Source organism: Triticum aestivum, chromosome 2B (genome assembly GCF_018294505.1).
Source record: "Triticum aestivum cultivar Chinese Spring chromosome 2B, IWGSC CS RefSeq v2.1, whole genome shotgun sequence".
Classification (NCBI taxonomy): Eukaryota; Viridiplantae; Streptophyta; class Magnoliopsida; order Poales; family Poaceae; genus Triticum; species Triticum aestivum.
This window is the reverse complement of record NC_057798.1, coordinates 16,428,479-16,438,579: the sequence shown is the minus strand read 5'-3', so window position 1 is coordinate 16,438,579 and position 10,101 is coordinate 16,428,479. Positions and strand designations below refer to the sequence as shown.

At 41.8% G+C, this 10,101-nt stretch overlaps 1 pseudogene; it reads left to right on the top strand.

The window, feature by feature from the left end:
- The first annotated feature begins 4,514 nt into the window (after positions 1-4,514).
- On the top strand, positions 4,515-8,957 carry LOC123043139 ((-)-alpha-terpineol synthase-like; annotated as a pseudogene).
- The last annotated feature ends 1,144 nt before the right edge of the window (positions 8,958-10,101 follow it).

Here is a 10,101-nt window from a genome sequence, read left to right as displayed (position 1 = left end):
CATTTTTATGCTTCGTCTTGGAGAACGCAAAATGCTTCAACAAGAGTGAGAAATAAAATGTTTTCAGAGTTGAGGCCCAGATAAAGGATAAACAAAACACCATTTCATCCAAGAGACATCTCGGAATACTTTACACATTATGGAAGAAATAGGCAGCCTAACATCACCAGCTATTAGAATAGATAAGCTACACATGTCAATGGTTGAGTCAAGGGATGTTGTGCCTTGTGTCTGATCTTGAACAGAGGCGCTGATAACTGAACTTAAACAGGGTAGTGTTTGAACTTGAGCATCAACTTCGACAACTAAGTATTTTCCAGCATCTGGCACAACCTACATGGGCCATCAATGTCGATGCTAAAACCGACGGACCTCGGGTAGGGGGTCCCAAGCTGATGATATCGGAACGATGGTAATATACAGAAGAGGACACGATGTTTCCTCAGGTTTGGTCCCATATTGCACATAGATTAAGATGATCAATATGACCAATCAATATAACATGCGGATTTATTGAATGTAAGCAATTCGGAATAGCAAAGAAGGATGACATACAAACATCACCTTGATTTTTTTCCAAATCATGCTTGAGGTTGAGAAAGCATATACCAAAGCTATTCATACTAATTTGAGTCAATGCGATCTTCTGACGTTTTGTGATAGTATTGTTAGTGCCACTAAAATTCAACACCGTCTCCTCTATGGCATTTTAGTAGCTCACCAAACAAAACACTCTTCCAAAAAATGTATTTTCTGTAGTACACCAATAGGTTACACTAGCGAAAAGGATCGTGGTCGCCTTGTTTGCACATTATTGAAAACAATCATCTATGGAAAAATTATGTGGAAAAATAAAATAACATGTGGGCATCAATGTTAGCCAGCAAAAAACAAGTTTAGGTTGTAGGGTTCAAGGTTTCGTTTTAAATAGAATTTATGTATCGACTTAAACTATTGTGAGAGAATACCAAGAGTAGTACCTATCCACATCAGATGGGAGTGAATTTGCTAGATATATTATATGCTCCTTGTCTATGACTCTTGCACAACACAAAAAAATGATACATATCAGTAGAAGTTACTATGTCACAAACTTTCTAGATAGTAATGATGATGAATCAAAGAAATTGTAATGACAACTAAAATTATGATGATCCAATACTCAAATGTCTCCTAAGCAAAGCAAGATTCTAGTGACATAGCAAAGTAAGAGATCAACATTGGAAAAATAATACACCAATATGCTAGTGATGTAGTATCATGAATCATGGAATGAAGGAAAATAATAAATTCACAAAAGTTACATGTAGCATCAAAAAAGATAAACAAAAGCGATATGGTATCATACATAGCAGACTAGTAATTTGAACTGATGGTACATCACAAGCAAGGCTGCATAGGCCCTCGGCTTAACGAGCAGATCACAACACATGATCGGCGACAACACAATGGCCATCGCTCACAAATCACAAGGAGGCAACGAGGGCAACATGCAATACTTACCAAACCAATGCTAGAAAAAATGTCGTCGTTGCCTCGGTTAGCGCATGGTGGCGGAGGAAGGAGTTGACATGCCGAACCGAGTAACCTAAGTGGGTCTAGCATCATGCGGGGTGGTATGGGAGAACTGCTAGGGTAAAGTGAGGGAGTAGCTAGCAATTCGAATTCACAGTTCCCCAATTGTACTCGTAGACAACACCAAATCGTTATGATTCGAAAAAAATCCTTCCTCTTCTTGAAACAGGCTTTTGATCAGCTTTGCATTAAAGCAACATAACAAAGTAAGCATTTTTTACATAAAAACATTTTTACATTATAGGACGAATGGAGTAACAGTGATTATTGACGGCCAACCTTAGCTTGTCCACTAGCTAGCTGTGCATATCAGTTATCACAGTCATGTCCTTCAGACGAGTCACGATCGAGATTGCCGCCGGACAGTGAAGAGACGAGTCAAGGCAACAATGAGTGTACGTGCATGGCGTGCAATCGCTCTGAGTTGAATAGTCGCCGAGAGTACGCGTGTACGTACGTGCGAGGTTGTCACGTCCACATAATAATGGAACTAATGGAAAGGCGGTTAATTGTGTATCATGTGCTAGCTAGCTGTGGCTCTCGTCGCGTGTGTGCAAGAGAACGAGTAAACGACGATCCATGCATAGTAGTACTACAAGGCTAGCCGACAACGGAACGTTCGTCGTTTGTCTCACACGGATCCATCCATGTGAGCCTGAAGTCTAGCACGAACCACTTGTTTATCACATTCGCTAAATATCAAGCAAATGAATTTTTTTTGTTGGTTCAGCCGATTTTGCCGCATAGAAGAGACGCCGACACCGACCGATTTTCCCTGGCTTCGTCCCTGGTTCGAGTGCGGGGTTGCGACAAGGTTGTGGGTGGCAGAATTGTGAGGGGTATAGGGGTGCCTCTGTGTCTTGCTTACAGTGAGATGTAGGGAAGTCTTGTGTTTGGGGAGCGTCAGACGGGCCGGCCCAGGCGTGCTAGAGGCCACGGCCTCATTTCTTTGTTTTTTCAATGTTTTTATTTCATTTTTCTTTCTTTTTTACTTTTGTTTATACTTCTAAATATTATAAATAAATAAATTAAAATGCATAAAGCATTTGAAAAATATGCTAATCAAGTATTTTAAAAATGTTAACTCTATATAGAGAAATGTTTATAATGTATAAGAAAAATGTATACAGAAAATATTAAACGTGGTGAAAAAGTTGATCACGTATTTAAAAATATGTATCAAGCATTTAAAAACATTAAACAAGTATTTGAATAAGGTTAATCAAGCATTTGAAAAGTGTCAAATTTGTATAGAAACAATGTTGACCATGTATTAAAAAAATTTAATTTTGTGTTGTACTAAAAAAATTCTAAACTAGTATTTGAAATGTTAATCAAGCATTTGAAAATGTTAAATGTATATAAAAAAATTTGGTCATGTACTATAAGCATATTAATCTTGCATTTGATAAAATGTTAATTAAGAATTTGAAGAATGTTAAATGTGTGTAGAAAAAATGTTGAGCATGTATTAAAAAATGTTAATTCTGTCTTTGAAAATGTAGTCAAGCATATCAAAATGTTTTAAATGTGTATATAATTTTTGGACCATGTATTCAAAAAAATTAACCTTGTATTTGAAGAATATGAATTAAGAAGTTAAAAAATGTTAAAAATATGTATAGAAACAAATGTTGAACATGTATTAAAAAATGTTCAACTTGTATTTGAAAAATATTAAATGTGTATAAGGAAAATGGTCTTGACGTATACGAAAATGTAGAATGAAAATCAAAAGAACAAAGAAAAATGAAAAACCATGAAAGACGAAAAAGAACAAAAGAAACCAAAGAAAAAAGAAAGAATGGAAAAACAGTGAAATACTATAAATAAACAAAGAGAAAAAGATCATTGAAAACCAAGAAATAAAAAAAAGCTAGAAAAGAAGGAAAATCAGAAAGAAAGAAAACTGATAAAAACCATGAAAGAAACAAACAAAAGAAAAGAAAAACAAAAAATGAAATATAATGATAAAAAAGAATAGCAAGAAGAAATATTTAAACCAAACAGAAAACAAAAGAAAATGAAAACTAGAATTTGTTTTGGAGAAAACCTATAGCGACCGAACCTGCAGCGCACAAGCGGCAGCAGCGAACCTACACTGATGGACGGCCCATATGCAAGCACCTTCGGCGAGAGGAGCTTCCACGCTCGACGCGGGAGAAGCTATCGTCTCAATATAAGCGAGACATAGCTCTCGCGGCGGTATAGAGGGATGGTTGCAGGAGACAGCTCAGGCAAGGTAGGGCCGCTAGGCTTGCGGGGTACGACCGCTGATTACAGGAGTAGGCGATTGGACCAGTGGGATGAGGGAAAAATTGTTCACATTGGCAATTTGAAGAGCAACAAATAATTCTTCGGGAAGTTGAAGATGGAGCACGCCGATCTGTTGGATTTTAATTCCAACCATGTTATTTTATGCGGTCCCTTTATGTATTTTCCACCGTGATTTCAATCCACCATGGTTTGGGAAAATGAGTATTATTAAGTTCTCAGTGGTTTGTATGGAGTTTTGCCAGAAAAACAGAAAGTCTGATTTTAGCCATAGCAAACATACGCTTTTCATAATAATTCATATTGGTGCGAGGATGGCAAAATTAGTTTGCAAACATGGATATATTCTGGCGAAAAATGAAATCCGGCGGACTTGTCATGCTCACCAACTAAACTTGTCATCCTCAACGAACACAAATTTCCATGAAAACGTTAATCTTTTTCATGACTAAAAATCTAACGTTCGTTGGATATCTGGGTAAAAAAAATAGCTTCCAGAGGAAATGTTGGTACAGATAGTCACCACAAAAATATGTGGCTGAAAAGAAATAGTACTAGCAATTCGGTATGCGTCATGTCCCACGATTTTCATGCTGGCTGAGTCAGCTATGTTGCTGGGTGCCTAGGTGTAGCTCGCCTATAAATTGGCACGTATTCTGGCTACTCTCAAACAGCAAGCAGCAGTAAGTTTATTGGCTACTGCAGCTTAGAAGTACTAACCTCGTTGCCTAGCTCTCGCTGCCAAGTGCCAAGCTCTCAAACTAGTGCGCACCATGGCGTGGCAATTGCAGCAAACAATGGCCACGATGAGTACATGCTTTCCGACGTCCTCGCCGGCAACGGTGCGCTGTGCCGCGGCGGCTCGGCGGTCTGCCAACTACGCTCCCAGCTCCTGGGATTACGACTCCCTCCTCCAGCTCTCGCCCAACAATGGCGGACAGGCAGATCAAGTACATTTATCAGCTGAACATATCGTATTTTCAACCGGGCAAGTAGTACATAAAGTAGATGAATTACTCATGGAAATTTATTCCGTGCATGCATAGATGATGTCACAGGTCGATAAGTTGAAGGCTGGCGTGAGGGAGCGGCTGGTGGCGGCGAGCCGAGGCGACCACCAAGCTGCGAAGCTCGGGCTTGTCGACACGGTGCAACGGCTCGGCATCGCCTACCATTTTGAGGAGGAGATCGCCGGTATCCTCAGCTCCGTCCACCACAAGCGTCACCGGTGCAACTGGGCCAGCGACCCCAGTGATGTTGCTTCCGCGGCCTTGAGGTTCAGGTTGCTCAGGGAGAGTGGTTTCCCCGTCCTCTTCCCTCCAAGTACCTCCTGAAATATGAAATATGGAAAACAGACACTTCGACGATGTAAGAAAGGAACCTAAAACTACCGCTAAATTTTTGGAAAATAAACATATCTGCACCAAATGCATGGTCCAGAATCAATCACAGTTTAAACTTTGACTTGTGTGTATGGCACGGTTTCATATACTTATGTACTTAACTGACATTGTTTCGCTAATTTTTTTAAATAATACATTTTTTTATTAATTTTCATAAATATTACGCCGGATAAAAAATTTCAAAAATAATACACCGTCGGCCCGCTGCAGGCCGACTGGGTTTAGTCGGCCCACAGCAGGCCGATTGGATTCCAGTCGGCCTACAGCAGGCCCACTGGCCCCTGTCAGCCCACTGTGGGCTGATTGCGTCCTGTCGGCCCACTGTGGGCCGACTGGAGCTAATTGGCATAAAAAATATATGTTTAAAAAAATGTTAATCATGTAATTAAAAAATGTTAAACGTGTATAAAAAATGTTCCTGATGTATACAAAAAATGTACAATATATATGCACAAATGTTGACATAAAAAATATGTTTTGAAAAGTGTTAAACATGTATTTAAAAATTGTTAAATGTGTGTATAAAAAATGTTCCTTATTTATACAAAAAATATAGAATGTGTATGAAAAAAAGTTGATACCAAAAAATTATGTTTGAAAAGTTGACATTTTTTCAAATACATGATTAAAAATTGTTAAATGTGTGTATAAAAAATGTTCCTTATCTATAAAATAATATAGAATGTGTATGAAAAAAAGTTGACACCAAAAAAATATGTTTGAAAAAAACGTTCCAGTTCCATACAAAAAGAGCAACCAATCATATTTTTTTTCACAACCTTGATTTATTTTTTGTCACCAACTCACCAACATAATTTTTTGGTGTCAACTTTTTTTCATACACATTCTATATTTTTTGTATAAACAGGAACATTTTTTATACACATATTTAACAATTTTTAAATACATGATTAACAATTTTTAAATACATGATTAACACTTTTTAAATACATGATTAACACATATTTAAAAATGTTCCGACGATGTACATGGACTCCTCTCACTCTACGAGGCTTCATACCTTGCGTTCGGAGGCGAGGAAACACTGGATGAGGCAAGAACATTTTCCAAGAAAGCCCTCATAAAGCTCTTGCCATCCATGGATTACCACTTACGGCGCGCTGTAGTTCGTTCTTTGGACCTTCCGTTGCACCGGAGGTCTCCTAGACTAGAGGCAAGATGGTTCATAGATCACTATGCTAGAGATGAGAGCAATTCCGACCCATTGCTCGTTAGATTTGCAACGACGGACTTCAACAATGTGCAAAGTTTGCATCAGGAAGAACTCGCAAGACTGGCAAGGTAACTGAGCGTGAAGAGACGTGCATTTAAATAAGACCGGTAATTAATTCACATAGTTGATGGGTTTTTGAGACTAAAATTGACCTAATTAATTCTAGGTGGTGGAAGGGGACCGCCCTTAGTGAAAAATTAGGGTTCGCCAGGGATCGTCTCATGGAGTGCTTCCATTACGCAAATGGAATTGTGTGGGAGCCAAACAATGGAGCATGTCGAGAAGTGCTTGCTAAAGTCGCCAATCTAATAGTTCACTTAGATGATGTTTATGATGTATATGGAACTCTAGATGAACTTGTTCTCTTCACCGACGCCATTGGAAGGTAACTATATGTTTAGCATGTGTAACATATATATGACATGTTAGTTTCACATTAAATGAAGCTTTTCCATTATCTAAAATTAATAAATAATTTCAGGTGGGAAGAAAGTCCTAGTGAAAGACTCCCCGAATACATGCAAGCACTATATTCCATGATGTACAACACATCGGCTGAGGTGGCTGAAAATGTGTTGGAACAACATGGTTGTGATGCTCGTCATGTTCTTCGGAAAGCAGTAAGTTCATATACTGCTCATAGGATATAAATTATTTTCACAAGGAACCGTAAAAAACTCTGCATGATTTTGCAGTGGCGAGATATGGCGGAGTCTTTCTTGGTGGAGGCAAAGTGGCACCATGGAAACCACAGACCAACATTGCGTGAGTATCTGGACAACGGATCAATTTCATCCTCTGCTCCACTGCTGCTGCAACATGCGTTTCCCCTGCTCCACATGGAAGAAAAGCTTACCCCAATGTCTCTTGCTAAAGTTGGAAGCTACCCTAAATTAGTTGAGTCTGGGTCATTAGTTCTTCGGCTCTGCAACCCACTCTGTAGGCACAACCTATTCGGGTTTTTTTGTCTCGTAATATTTCAATCGCCAAATCGAATATTGATGTGAGGTGTCTTATGATATTTATTTCTATGTTTTGTCAAAATATGTATAACAGGCTGAGCTGGAGCGAGGGGATGCACCATCATCAATAGCTATTCACATGTCAGAGAACAGCTCCAATGAGCAAGAGTCTCGCGAAGCCATGGAAGATCTTACCATGGAAGCTTGGAAGTCGATTAACGAAGATGCATTCAAACACTGCCAATTTTCTAGATCTTTTGCCAAGACTTGCGTGAATTTGGCTCGAATCTCACATTGTGTTTACCAAGGTGGGGATGGTTTTGGTGCGCCGGATGGTCAGAAGAGAAGGCAAATAAGAGAGTTATACTTGGACTCTTTCATTAGTGAGAAACATTAAACGATGGAAGCCCTTAAAAATTAAGCTGCCTCTCCCCAGCTTAAAAAATAAGTCACGCTCTAAGTTTGCTGAGACTTCTAAGTTAGTTATCCATAACTAGTTTAGAAGCCCCAATGAACAAGAGAGGCGGCTTATGAGAAAAGTTGGGGAGAGGGTGGCTTATTTTTTAAGCTACCAAAAGAACTGGCTTGGTATACATGCTTCATAATCTGTAGGTACTGATTCTGATTTCTGTTTTGTACTACTAAAACTGTAGAACAAATAGTGGCTGGGTGATGGAGGAGCAACACTTTGCACCGTCACCAAGCAACTATGGTGGTGGAGGTGCATGGTACATGGACTCGGGTGCCACCTATCATATGACGTCTCATCCCGATAACCTAACCTCCTCCACTTTCGTTCACACTCAAACCCGTATCACCGTTGGTAACGGTTCCTCTTTACCCACACATGTCGGCCGCACTAATTTTCCTTCCAGATCCACACCTATTACTATGTATAATGTTCTTGTTTCACCTGACTTTGTCACGAACCTTGTTTCTGTTCGTCATCTTGCTCGTGAGAATCCCATTACCGTTGAATTTGACGATGTTGGTTTTTCTGTGAAGGACTCCCGTAGACGGATGGTACTTCACCAATGTGACAGTCCTCATGAGCTCTATCATGTGCACGCCGGCGCCACCACCTCCACTCCAGTAGCTCTTGCAGCCGATGTCGACATATGGCGTGCTCGCCTTGGCCATCCCAACCCTACCGTTTTACGTCAAATTCTTAGGAGTTTTTCATTCTCATGTAATAAGATCGATGATCATACTTGTGAGGCTTGTCGTCTAGGAAAGCACGTTCGTCTTCCCTTTAGTGCGTCTACGACTATTTCCACTTTTCCGTTTCAGTTACTTCATAGTGATGTTTGGACATATCCCGTTGCAAGCAACACCGGCTACCTTCATTATTTGGTGATTTTAGATGATTATTCCCATTATATGTGGATTTCCCCCTTCGTCGCAAATCCGACGCCTTAGACACACTCACAACCTTTTATTCTTATGTCACAACATAGTTTGGTCGCCCCATTCTTGCACTGTAAACTGATAACGGAAAAGAGTTTGATAATGTCGATGTTCGAGATCTTCTCGCTTCTGACGACACCATCTTCCGTCTAACCTTCCCCTACACGTCCCAGCAGAATGGTCACATTGAGCACTTTCTTCGCACTCTTAATGAATGCGCTTGTACTTTACTCTTCCACTCTAACGTCCCCCTCCCCCAGGTTTTGGCCTGATGCTCTCGCCACCGCCATCCTCCACCTTAACATCCGCCCGTGTCGTCCTTGTTGGGACTACGCACCTCATCACCTTATCTTTGGTGTGCATCCATCCTATGACGGTCTTTGCATTTTTGGGTGCCTCTGCTATCCCAACACCGCATCCACTACCCCCTGCAAACTCGCACCACGATCCCTCCCGTGTATCTTCCTTGGCTATCCCTCCAACACCAAAGGTTAACGGTGTTATGACCCAGTCTCTCACCACGTGCACACCTCATGGCACATGTACTTTGATGAGTCGGTGTTTCCCTTTCACCAGCTATCTTCGTCTGTTGCACCTCTGACGGCGCCCCTAGCGCCTCCTGTCTGGTGCGAGTCTCGGTCGTGGCTTACTGGTGCCTCTCCAGTTCAGCGCCTCCCACCTGCACCTGGTCCCACGATTCCCTCCACAGAGGTCGAGTAAGACCAGGCCTCGGGTGCCTCGGTCGGCACCCCTCCGGACGTCCCCTCGGGACGGGCAGTCGAGGCCGACGCGGCCTCCTCTGCTAGCGTTGCCCCCTCTACTGCTGGCTCGCTCGCCTGCGCTCCTGCGACGGGCTCGACTCTATCATCACCCGTCGTCGAGCCCGCCCCGGCAGCTGCTCCGCCTCTCGGCGTGACGACCCGTGCCGGGGCTGGTGTGCACCGGTAGTGCACGCGCTATACTTCAACGAGTATGTGTGTGCTGCCTCGATAACGACACCATCACACATCCCCTCCTCTGCTCTCCCCGCCCTTCGGGATCCTCATTGGCTCGTGGTGATGCGGGAGGAGTTTGATACATTGCAGCGCAACCGCACGTGGCATCTTGTTCCGTGACCCCCTCATGCCAACGCCATCGCCGGCAAGTGGGTGTTTCGCCACAAGACATGCCCAAGCGGTTCTCTTGAGTGCTACAAGGCTCGTTGGGTGGTTCATGGATTTTGGCAACGTGCGGGGCTAGACTTCAC